This window comes from Phyllobates terribilis, unplaced genomic scaffold (assembly GCF_046119375.1).
Source record: "Phyllobates terribilis strain yellow unplaced genomic scaffold, ASM4611937v1 Scaffold_11__3_contigs__length_659146591, whole genome shotgun sequence".
Classification (NCBI taxonomy): Eukaryota; Metazoa; Chordata; class Amphibia; order Anura; family Dendrobatidae; genus Phyllobates; species Phyllobates terribilis.
Genome location: NW_027362771.1, coordinates 29,707,206 through 29,719,492, shown reverse-complemented (window position 1 = coordinate 29,719,492; position 12,287 = coordinate 29,707,206). Strand labels below are relative to the sequence as shown.

At 43.1% G+C, this 12,287-nt stretch overlaps 1 protein-coding gene across 2 annotated transcripts in view; it reads right to left on the bottom strand.

The window, feature by feature from the left end:
- CFAP43 (cilia and flagella associated protein 43) overlaps positions 1-12,287 on the bottom strand; it is an 87,330-nt gene that overhangs the window by 24,087 nt on the left and 50,956 nt on the right. The window lies entirely within an intron of this gene.

Here is a 12,287-nt window from a genome sequence, read left to right as displayed (position 1 = left end):
TTGTGTATGAGCGCGTCCCTCTATGTGGTGACTTGTATATGAGCGCGTCCCTCTATGTGGTGACTTGTATATGAGCGCGTCCCTCTATGTGGTGACTTGTATATGAGCGCGTCCTTCTATGTGGTGACTTGTATATGAGCGCGTCCCTCTATGTGGTGACTTGTATATGAGCGCGTCCCTCTATGTGGTGACTTGTATATGAGCGCGTCCCTCTATGTGGTGACTTGTATATGAGCGCGTCCCTCTATGTGGTGACTTGTATATGAGCGCGTCCCTCTATGTGGTGACTTGTATATGAGCGCGTCCCTCTATGTGGTGACTTGTATATGAGTGCGTCTCTCTATGTGGTGACTTGTATATGAGCGCGTCTCTCTATGTGGTGACTTGTATATGAGCGCGTCCCTCTATGTGGTGACTTGTATATGAGCGCGTCCCTCTATGTGGTGACTTGTATATGAGCGCGTCCCTCTATGTGGTGACTTGTATATGAGCGCGTCCCTCTATGTGGTGACTTGTGTATAAGCGCGTCCCTCTATGTGGTGACTTGTGTATGAGCGCGTCCCTCTATGTGGTGACTTGTGTATGAGCGCGTCCCTCTATGTGGTGACTTGTGTATGAGCGCGTCTCTCTATGTGGTGACTTGTATATGAGCGCGTCCCTCTATGTGGTGACTTGTATATGAGCGCGTCCCTCTATGTGGTGACTTGTATATGAGCGCGTCTCTCTATGTGGTGACGTGTATATGAGCGCGTCCCTCTATGTGGTGACTTGTATATGAGTGCGTCTCTCTATGTGGTGACTTGTATATGAGCGCGTCCCTCTATGTGGTGACTTGTATATGAGCGCGTCCCTCTATGTGGTGACGTGTGTATGAGTGCGTCCCTCTATGTGGTGACGTGTATATGAGTGCGTCCCTCTATGTGGTGACTTGTATATGAGTGCGTCTCTCTATGTGGTGACTTGTATATGAGCGCGTCCCTCTATGTGGTGACTTGTATATGAGTGCGTCTCTCTATGTGGTGACTTGTATATGAGTGCGTCTCTCTATGTGGTGACGTGTATATGAGCGCGTCTCTCTATGTGGTGACGTGTATATGAGTGCGTCCCTCTATGTGGTGACTTGTATATGAGTGCGTCTCTCTATGTGGTGACTTGTATATGAGCGTGTCTCTCTATGTGGTGACTTGTGTATGAGCACGTCCCTCTATGTGGTGACTTGTATATGAGTGCGTCCCTCTATGTGGTGACTTGTATATGAGTGCGTCTCTCTATGTGGTGACTTGTATATGAGTGCGTCTCTCTATGTGGTGACTTGTATATGAGTGCGTCTCTCTATGTGGTGACGTGTATATGAGTGCGTCCCTCTATGTGGTGACTTGTATATGAGCGCGTCCCTCTATGTGGTGACTTGTATATGAGCGCGTCCCTCTATGTGGTGACTTGTGTATGAGCGCTTCTCTCTATGTGGTGACTTGTATATGAGTGCGTCTCTCTATGTGGTGACTTGTGTATGAGCGCGTCCCTCTATGTGGTGACTTGTGTATGAGCGCGTCCCTCTATGTGGTGACTTGTGTATGAGCGCGTCCCTCTATGTGGTGACTTGTATATGAGTGCGTCTCTCTATGTGGTGACTTGTATATGAGCGCGTCCCTCTATGTGGTGACTTGTATATGAGTGCGTCCCTCTATGTGGTGACTTGTATATGAGTGCGTCCCTGAGCACGACGACGTTTGTATGAGTAATCTGCAACATGTAAATTTCTCTTACAGGTAAGCTATGCTTTATGCATGGCTTTTTTCCACAGAATTTCATTAGATGCTTAACATGTACCCGAAAAAAATGCACTCAAAAATGGAATGAAAAAAAAAAAATGCAAAAACTCACCAAATACTCATTGTAGGAACATAGTGTTAGGCCGCATTTACACTGCACTTCATCGTGTGATATGATTTTTTTGCGCAGTACAAAAAATCATCGCCCTTAGCAGCGCATTGTCTTGTGCTGCTCTCAAACAAAGAGAATTAAAAGTTCAGGCTAAATTGTTACCAGAGAGAGAAGGGCTTGAGATGATAAGGAAAAGACGTCTGTACTGGTGCAAGACAAGGATCTAAAAATGATAAGTATGTCCTCTGCTCATAATCTACAGAGATCATAGATGGATCACAGAGAAACTGAATCAACCCCGGATGCCATGTATCCATGTTTGCAGAATTTACGAATCAAATGCAATTCTATAAGTGTATGTGGACAAATATGGTGCTTAGAAAAAAGAAGACAAGACCAAGCCTGAACTGGGACACCAGATGCAAAACATGAGGAAAAGATGCCCATTCATGTGTCCATTGTAGATCTGCACGCAGAAGCCAGAACTAAACTAAAGATGCACCACAAAGCGAGGAGGAAATTGGAATCAATTACTTCATAAAAGAGAAGCAACATGGATATTACATTTCAGCACCAAAATAGATTTGTTATAAATGTATTCATGTTACTATAGTATTGGACATTTTAGTAATGTTCAATATATATTTTTTATGTAATATGTGAATATATCTTTGGGCATGTTTATCCTACAATATGCTCTGTTGATGGGGCGTGTCTGCTGAAGTCATGCTATTTGACATAACTGCGGAGAGTCAGCTGTCAATCATGACGTCTGCAGTGACATCCTGTTGACGGAGCAGACCGGAAGAGGAAGAGCTGCTTTGTTGACAAGAGGTGACATGAAGCAGCAGAATCGCCTGCAAGAATGGCCTGTGACGGCCCCGAGCCAGCAGAGTAGTCCCTGTGCAGAACAGGCAGGTAGATAGCAATTACCTGCCTCTTATTTCTTAGTCCCATACACAAAAAAAAAATACTGGATAACCCCTTTAAGCTCCATTCACATGTCCAGTTGTCATCTGTTTGTAAAATAAAATCCAATTTTCCCAAAAAAACTGTATCCGTTACAAATGTAGCAAAAATATATGCACACTTTGACTTCCGTTTTTTTGTTGCTTTTGTCATGGATCTGTTTTTACAAGGGGTAACACTGACATTTTTAGTGTTCTGGGAATGCGAAGTACTAAATAACAGGCCTGTTAACAGATGACCATCTGTTATCATCAGTTTTCCACAGACTTCAAAAGGCCACGTTCACATGTTCAGTATTTGGTCAGTATTTTACATCAGTAGTAAGACAAAACCAGGAGTGGGTGATAGAAACATGTCACCACTTCTGTATTTATTATACTTTTCCTCCAAATGTTTCACTCCTGGTTTTGGTTTTGGCATGCAAATACTGATGTAAAATACTGACCAAATACTGAACGCGTGATCTTAAATAAAACACAGATCCAGTTGCTAATCAGTTTTCTTTGGACGGACAAAAAAAATTGTGCAGACTTTTTTTTGATCCAGCAAAAAACTGATCGCAGCTGAATTGCAGTCAAACAGAACACATTTTAGGACCTTTAATCATTGTAAGATCCAGTATCCACCTGTTTTTGTTATAGCAAAACTGAATTAAAAACAGAGATAACCACTGGATATGTGAACAGAGCCTAATAAGTGTCTGTGTCTAATCCAATTGTAAATGCTTGTCTTTGGCTATAAGTGTGATTTGCAAATTGTAGAGGTCTCCCTACATGTTTACTAAGTGAAGATAAGCAAAGCAAAAAGAAGAGACAATACAGAAATTGTTTCACAAGCTGATGTGGTTATCAGGAAGAAAGGGCTTAAATACCTTATTGTGTCCAAAACAAAAGCCAAAGACAAAAAGCTGACATTGAAATGGAGCAGCAATTACACGCATACAACTGTGAAATAGTTATATCAGCATTGCTACATTAGATAGTTTCTACAAAGAAAGCTGTCAAGATCCAAGTAAAGTGATTGGAACTTGGAGGAAGAGACCACCTGACAAAATGATAGCTATGAAAACCGAGAAAGCATAGCCATTGTCCAAGATAACTGGATTGAAGAGGGATGTCATCATCATACGCCTTGTTCCAGTCTTAAGCCCCAATCTCACATAGCGAGATCGCTGCTCTGTCACGGTTTTGGTGACGCAACAGCGACCTCACCAGCGATGTCGCTATGTGTGACACTTTGCAGCGATCAGGCCCCTGCTGTGAGGTTGCTGATCGCTGCAAAGTGTCCTGGACCATTTTTTGGTCATTGCCCTCCTGCTGGTCAGCACACATCGCTGTATGTGACCAGCGGGAGCAGCGATCAGGCTGGTAACCATGATAAACATCGGGTTACTAGGGGCCCACGCGCTCCTAGTAACCCGTTGTTTATCATGGTTACGAGCCTGCTAAAGTGAGCGGTAACCTCCCGCTCACCGTAGCAGAGTGGTAACCATGATAAACAACGGGTTACTAGGAGCGCGTGTGCTCACCAGCGACCACATAGCGACGCAGCAACAATCCCTGACAGGTCGCATCGTTGTCGGGATTGTTGCAGCGTCGCTAAGTGTGACGGGGCCTTTACTCATCCCATAAGCGGCGAGCTGAGGGGGTAGGGGGAAGACATTTAAGGCGGCATTTAAGACAAGCCAACCACTGGCCATTAAAAAACTGTTGATCGGTTACATACAAGACAATCTGCCAACTAGGACAACCATTACTAGGACCTATTTTACCTCAAAGAAAGAATCATCTGTGATCCCCTGCTGTAATGTCTGTATATTCTTTTGCTTCCTCCCCTGCCCAGGAGCTGTGATATGATCAGACCGTGTTCCTGCACGGTCAGACACAGCCATTACACAGTACACAGCAGGGGCACATGTATAACATTATCTCAGCACAGGAATATTTTATTTAAACACATCCAATTGTGGAAGTTATTATTATTCCAAGATGTATTGATTAAAATGAACTTTCGCTCGTGGGAAAACCCCTTTAAGGCTAGGTTCACACAGGTGTATTTCATGGTCCGTATACAGACTACAATGTCTGGACTAACTATGAGTCTCCCGACCTGAACTTACAGTCTCAGACTCATATGAGATTGTAAGTTCGATTCAGGAGAGCCGCTGCCAGACCAGTTATTGTGGTCCATATACATAAGTATAAAATACGCTCGTTTGAACCCAGCCTTAGGCCCTCTTCACATGTCAGTATAATACAAGTAGGCTTCATTCACAGGTCAGTATTTTTTGATCAGTATTTGTTTGCCAAAACCAGGAGTGACTGTAAAACACAGAAGAGGTGTCAATCTTTCATTTATAGTTTTTCTCTGTAAGTTCCACTCCTGGCTTTGACATACAAACACTGATCCAAATACTGACATATGAATGAGGCCATACTGGAAAAAACAGTACCGGAGTCTTTAGTGTTTTGGATCAGTGTGTCATCTGTGTGCCATCAGTATTTTTCCAGTATGACTTAAGAAAAATCAATTCCAAAGCTTCTTGTACAGCACAAGGACGGCACATGGATGCCATCCGTGTGCTGTATGTGTTTTACACGGACCCACAGACTTGTATTGGTCCTTGTCATCCATGCTGCCATTAAAAAAACGGACATGTCTCCATGTGGGTCACACGGACACACGGTGCGGGTGAAAACACGAACATATGAAGATCATCATAGGTTATAATAGGTACGTGTGGTTATATGTCTCTGGTACATGTGAAAAAGGATGCCACACGTACCTGAAACACGAACATGTGAAGGGGGCCTTAGGGTGTAAGGTTAGAAGGTGCTGGAGAACAACCCAAAAACAGGGTAGAAAATGACCTGGACCACACCCATCTAGAGCCCATTCCAGAGGGAGCGCTCACAGCCGAGAAGTGCTGCTCTTGTCATGCAGAACGCAGATGAACTGTGGATTGGTTGGAGACAGACAGGTGGACTGGCACCCAGAAGGGACTCGAATATGAGAGCCAAAGTACTGAAGAAGGACCTCAGTTAGGCCACGGCCCCACTATCAGTATTTGGTCAGTATCCGATCAGTATTTTTTCTCGGGAGTGGGAGCCAAAACCAGGAGTGGGTGATAAATGCAGAATTGGTGACTTGTTTCTATTATACCTTTTCTCTGATTGTTCCTCACCTGGTTTTGGTTCCCACTCCTGAGAAAAAATACTGACCAAATACTGACCAAATACTGAGAGTGGGGCCGTGGCCTAAGGCTGTGGCTTAGTAGTTAGTTGGGGTTCAAGATGTGAGGTAATGCCCAGTGTGTGCTGCGGGAACTTTTTTTCATGCCACTTAAAAGCTGAATAAAGCCATCTCCTTTGGAGTGCAATTATCTTATATGCAGTTTATTAGGCACTCAGCCCCACAAACGCATCTGCAGTCCAGGAAGCTGCTAGTTTTATTTAACCCAAACTGGAATAGATATTATTATGAGGATGCCTAATGTGTATATTTTTGTTATCTGAAACTAAGAAGAATGAAATAAAAATATTAGCTAAATTATCATGTTTTATGTTTTTTTATACACTTTTTTTTTTATGAACTTTGTTAAGACTCTGCCTACATCTCGTTCATGCTGTATGTTGTAAGTATATTCTGGGTGTATTATTGCCCAACAAATACCGATAAGCTATGCTTCTGATGTATATCGCTGTGTGGCCATGTAGTGTCTTTTGTCACTAACTGGTCACAATGTAAAATTGCAGAAAAAACTTTTTATGCAGAACGCCTGCTGTATTGGAAAGCATGATCTAAAAAAATTGGCCTGTTTGAAAAGAGATTTGATAAAAATGTCTGCTGTTTAATAGAAAGATTAATAGCCAGGTCAGTTAAGGTGCACTACAAGCCTCAGCCTATTTCTAGGAGATCTCATACAGATGCTTTAAGGCCCCCATAGAAATTAGGTTACATACACACAAGTGTGTGACACGTCCTAGTGTTGACTTTTTTTTCTCGGACAACACACTGACTTATAGACTTTCATTGATCCATACACACATCAGTTTTTATGGTATACTCACAGTGCTGTGCGATGTCTTATCGGCCCAGTGTTAGGCCAGTTTCACATGTCCAGATATTTCCGGTAAGGGAAAACCCCATACCGGAGATGTCCGTTTGCACCTGTGTACCGCATCAGGAGCACACGTACCGGCATTTGGGAATCAGCGGTACAGTTAGCACTGTTCCCAAGCACCAGGTGCTGAATGCTGCCCTCATCATTGTCCCCTTCTTGCACTGTGATCAGCACCAGCAGGGGATAATGATGAGAGTTGTAGTCTGCTCCCGGTGTTTCCACCTGTAAAAATAAGAATAAAATAAAAAAATCTATATACTCACCTGTCCTAAGTGTCCCCCACTGTAATACACTTGACCACTGACACCGACGAGCCTGGGAGAATGACTCAGCGAGCGAGCTCCAGACCTCCGCTGCGCTCAGTGAGTGACAGGACACCACTCGCTGAGCACAGCTCCGGGGCCGCTCGCTGCAGGAGTCATTCTCCCCGGCTCCTCTGCTGAGCGGTCGCATGGATTACATCGGGGGACACTTAGGACAAGTGAGTACATGGATTTTTTTATTTTCCTATTTTTCCAGGTGGAGACACCGGAAGCAAACAACAATTCTGATCATTATCCCCTGGACTATGACGAGGGCAGCGTTCAGCACCCGGCGCTTGGGAACAGCGCTAACTGTACACTGATTCCCAAGCGCCGGTACGTGTCATACGGATGACATCCATGTGCGGTACGTGTTTACATGGACCCATTAACTTGAATGGGTCCGTATGATCCGTGCTTCCGGCCACAAACGGACATGTCTACGTGTGGATCACACAGACACATGGTTCGTGGAAACACACTGACGTGTGTGCAGACCCATTCATTTGAATGGGTCTGTGTCTGTCAGTGTCTCCAGTATGTGTGGAAACTGTCACCACAAGTACTGGAAATACTGACTTGTGAAAGAGGCCTTATACTAAGGCCACGGCCCCATTAGCAGTATTTGGTCAGTATTTGGTCAGTATTTTTTCTCAGGAGTGGGAGCCAAAACCAGGAGTGGGTGATAAATATACAGAATTGGTGACTTGTTTCTATTATACCTTTTCTCTGATTGTTCCTCATCTGGTTTTGGCTCCCACTCCTGAGAAAAAATACTGACCGAATACTGACCAAATACTGATAGTGGGGCCGTGGCCTATGGGTATTGCAGCTTTGTGATTATTGCCTCATGTCGAATCGGTATGAGAAAACCACTGCAAAATGCTGTGGGTGCTTCTGATATTCAGCTCACGCGCACCCATACAAGTCTATGGGTACGTGTGAAACATCAGATTGTACGTGCACAGAGACAATGGAGAAATTACGTTCTCCACCTTCTCCACACCTGTGCTGCGATTCTATCATGCGAGAATATTGGATCATACTCAGCTAACACTCAGATTAAGCTCTGACAGAGTTTGAGCCGAGTGTCATTAGCATAACCGGCCCGATTCTCTCGCATGAGAGAACATATGCCAGAATGAGCGAGCCCATAAAATCAGATTCCGTGTCTCTAGTGCATGAGACACAGTGCATGTCCTATGGATCAGGCTCAGTCATTAACCCTTCACCCCCGGGCCATTTTCCATTTTTGCGCTTTTTTTTTTTGCTCCCCTTCTTCCCAGAGCCATAACTTTTCTACTTTGCAGTCAACATGGCCATGTGAGGGCTTATTTTTGCGGGACAAGTTGTACTTTTGAACCACACCATTGGTTTTACCATATCATGTGCTGGAAAACGGGAAAAAAATTCCAAGTGCGATGAAATTGCAAAAACAGTACAATTCCACAGTTGTTTTTTTTTTTTTTGTACCTTGTTCACTAAGTGATAAAACTGACCTGCCATTATGATTCTTATTATGAGTTAGTAGATACCAAACATGTATAGGTTATTTTTTATTTAAGTGGTGAAAAAAAAATCCAAAAGTTTGTTTAAAATTTTTTTTTTTTTTTTAAAAAGTCGCTATTTTCCAAGACCTGTAGCGTCTCCATTTTTCGGGATCTGGGGCCAGGTGAGGGCTTATTTTTTGCTCGCCGGGCTGACGTTTTTATTGACACCATTTTGGTGTAGATACGATGTTTTGATCGCCCGTTATTGCATTTTATTGCAATTTTGTGGCAACAAAAAAAAATTAATTCTGGCGTTTTGATTTTTTTTTCTCGTTACGCCATTTACCGATCCAATTAATTCTTTTTATATATTGATATACCAAATATGTGTATATTTGATGTTTTTATTGTTTTATTTTGAATGGGGTGAAAGGGGGGTGATTTCAATTTTTTTAATATTTTTAAAAACTTTTTTTTTTTTTTTTTACCTTACACAAGCTTCAATAGTCTGGGAGACTAGAAGCTGCGATCATCAGATTATCTGTGTGTAGCAGAAATTCTCACTTGCTATGAGCGCCGACCACTGGGCGTCACTCATAGCCTCCCAGTAATTACAACCCATCGGCGACCCGCGGTCATATGACACAGGCACCTATGGGTGGGACTTATGATGTCCTTCTGCTGTTAACAGCAGCGGGGGGGATTGCGATCCCACCAGTGGCTGTTAGGGGCACATGACAGCTGATCAGATCAACACCTGTTGGAGAGGGGTTAATGTCTACAGAGATTTGTATAAATGGATAACTCAGTGAAGATAGACTTTGTGCTTCAATGCACCATCCGAGTTTCAGCATTTTTAGGCCACGTTCACACATTCGGTATTTGGTCAGTATTTTACCTCAGTATCTGTAAGCCAAAACCAGGAGTGGGTGATAAATACAGAAGTGGTGATGTGTTTCTATTGTACTTTTCCTCTGATTGTTCCTCTCCTGGTTTTGACTTACAAATACTGATGTAAAATACTGACCAAATACTGAATGTGTGAACGTGGCTTCAAACTGATACATTGTGAAAAGTCAATTGACAGAATAAATTCAGACTGTCTACCTGCTTCAGTGAGAAAAAACTGAAGCAACTAGGATACAACTAAGCGGACACCTGACACAGATCTCACACATATGGATGTGTAAACTTAGGCTAACATCAGCCGTACCCGCTGATATTGGTGGGCTCAGCTGACAGTCCAATATGTATGGAGTTTCCCCAATTCCCCTAGATGATGCCAGTGATGGAGGCTGGTAGCATCTCTATGGTAGAGAACACAGGAGCGCTCAGCAGAATTAATGCTCTTATGTACGGAGAAGTTGGGTAAAGGCAGCGGCTGGCCTATTGTTCGGCCAACACTTATCTATTGTGTATGGGACCCTTTATAGTAAACATTCCCAGAGACATTGTTCAGGCTGGCCTTGATAAGGTGATATGCTGGAGTCTGGCTCTCCTGATTCATGAAGAGGCATATGGACGAGTAGCGTACACTTCAGTGTGCACCTAGACACAAATCCTATTCTATTCTTGTGGAGTAGCAAACATCTCAGCTCGTCATGAATTTGACAAGCGGTGACTGCGCACAAATTATGCGACTTTTCAAAGCTCTTTAAGCCAGAATACTGGTGTAAAAGCTTTGATGAATGGGGGCCACAGTTTGGGTGCTGCACAGAGTATAGAAGCTGCTGTCTATCGGTTAGCTACCTTCAGCCCCTGCAATGCAATGATAGTCAGCCTCTGCTCTACATACTCCTCCTGGCCATGTATCTGCTCAGTATTTTACATCAGTAGTATTTGTAAGTCAGCTGGATGCCAGGCATGTTTTTGTTTTCATGTTTCTGTGCTATTTTTTATTTCTCCATCAACATACAGTGCATTGTGAAAGTATTTGGTCCCCTTGACCTTTTCTACCTTTTGCCACATTTCTGGCTTCAAACATAAAGATATAAAATTCTAATTTTTTGGGGAAGAATCAACAACAAGTGACACAATCATGAAGTGGAACGAAATTTATTGGATAGTTTAAACTTTTTTAACAAATTAAAAACTTAAAAGTGGGGCGTGCAATATTATTCGGCCCCCTTGAGTTAATACTTTGAAGCGCCACCTTTTTCTGCAATTACAGCTGCAAGTCGCTTGGGGTATGTCTCTATCAGTTTTGCACATCGAGAGGCTGAAATTCTTGCCCATTCTTCCTTGCAAAACAGTTCGAGCTCATTGAGGTTGGATGGAGGGCGTTTGTGAACAACAGTTTTCAGCTCTTTCCACAGATTCTCGATTGGATTCAGGTCTGGACTTTGACTTGGCCATTCTAACACCTGGATACGTTTATTTTTTAACCATTTTATTGTAGATTTTGCTTTATGTTTGGGATCATTGTCTTGTTGGAAGATAAATCTCCGTCCCAGTCTCAGGTCTTTTGCAGACTCCAACAGGTTTTCTTCCAGAATGGTCCTGTATTTGGCTCCATCCATCTTCCCATCAATATTAACCATCTTCCCTGTCCCTGCTGAAGAAAAGCAGGCCCAAACCATGATGCTGCCACCACCGTGTTTGACAGTGGGGATGGTGTTTTGAGGGTGATGAGCTGTGTTGCTTTTACACCAAACATATTGTTTTGCATTGTGGCCATAAAGTTTGATTTTGGTTTCATCTGACCAGAGCACCTTATTCCACATGTTTGGTGTGTCTCCCAGGTGGCTTGTGGCAAACTTCAAACAAGACTTTTTATGGATATCTTTGAGAAATGGCTTTCTTCTTGCCACTCTTCCATAAAGGCCAGATTTGTGCAGTGTACGACTGATTGTTGTCCTATGGACAGACTCTCCCACCTCAGCTGTAGATCTCTGCAGTTCATCCAGAGTGATCATGGGCCTTTTGGCTGCATCTCTGATCAGTCTTCTTCTTGTTCGAGATGAAAGTTTAGAGGGATGGCCGGGTCTTGATAGATTTGCAGTGGTCTGATACTCCTTCCATTTCAATATGATCGCTTGCACACTGCTCCTTGAGATGTTTAAATCTTGGGAAATCTTTTTGGATCAAAATCCGGCTTTAAACTTCGCCACAACACTATATCGGACCTGCCTGGTGTGTTCCTTGGTCTTCATGATGCTCTCTGCACTTGAAACAGAACCCTGAGACTATCACAGAGCAGGTGCATTTATACGGAGACTTGATTACACACAGGTGGATTCTCCTATCATTACCAGTCATTTAGGACAACATTGGATCATTCAGAGATCCTCACTGAACTTCTGCACTGAAAGTAAAGGGGCCGAATAATATTGCACGCCCCACTTTTCAGTTTTTTTTTTTTTTTTTAAAGTTTAAAATATCCAATAAATTTCGTTCCACTTCACGATTGTGTCCCACTTGTTGATTCTTCCCAAAAAAATAGAATTTTATATCTTTATGTTTGAAGCCAGAAATGTGGCAAAAGGTAGAAAAGTTCAAGGGGGCCAAATACTTTCACAA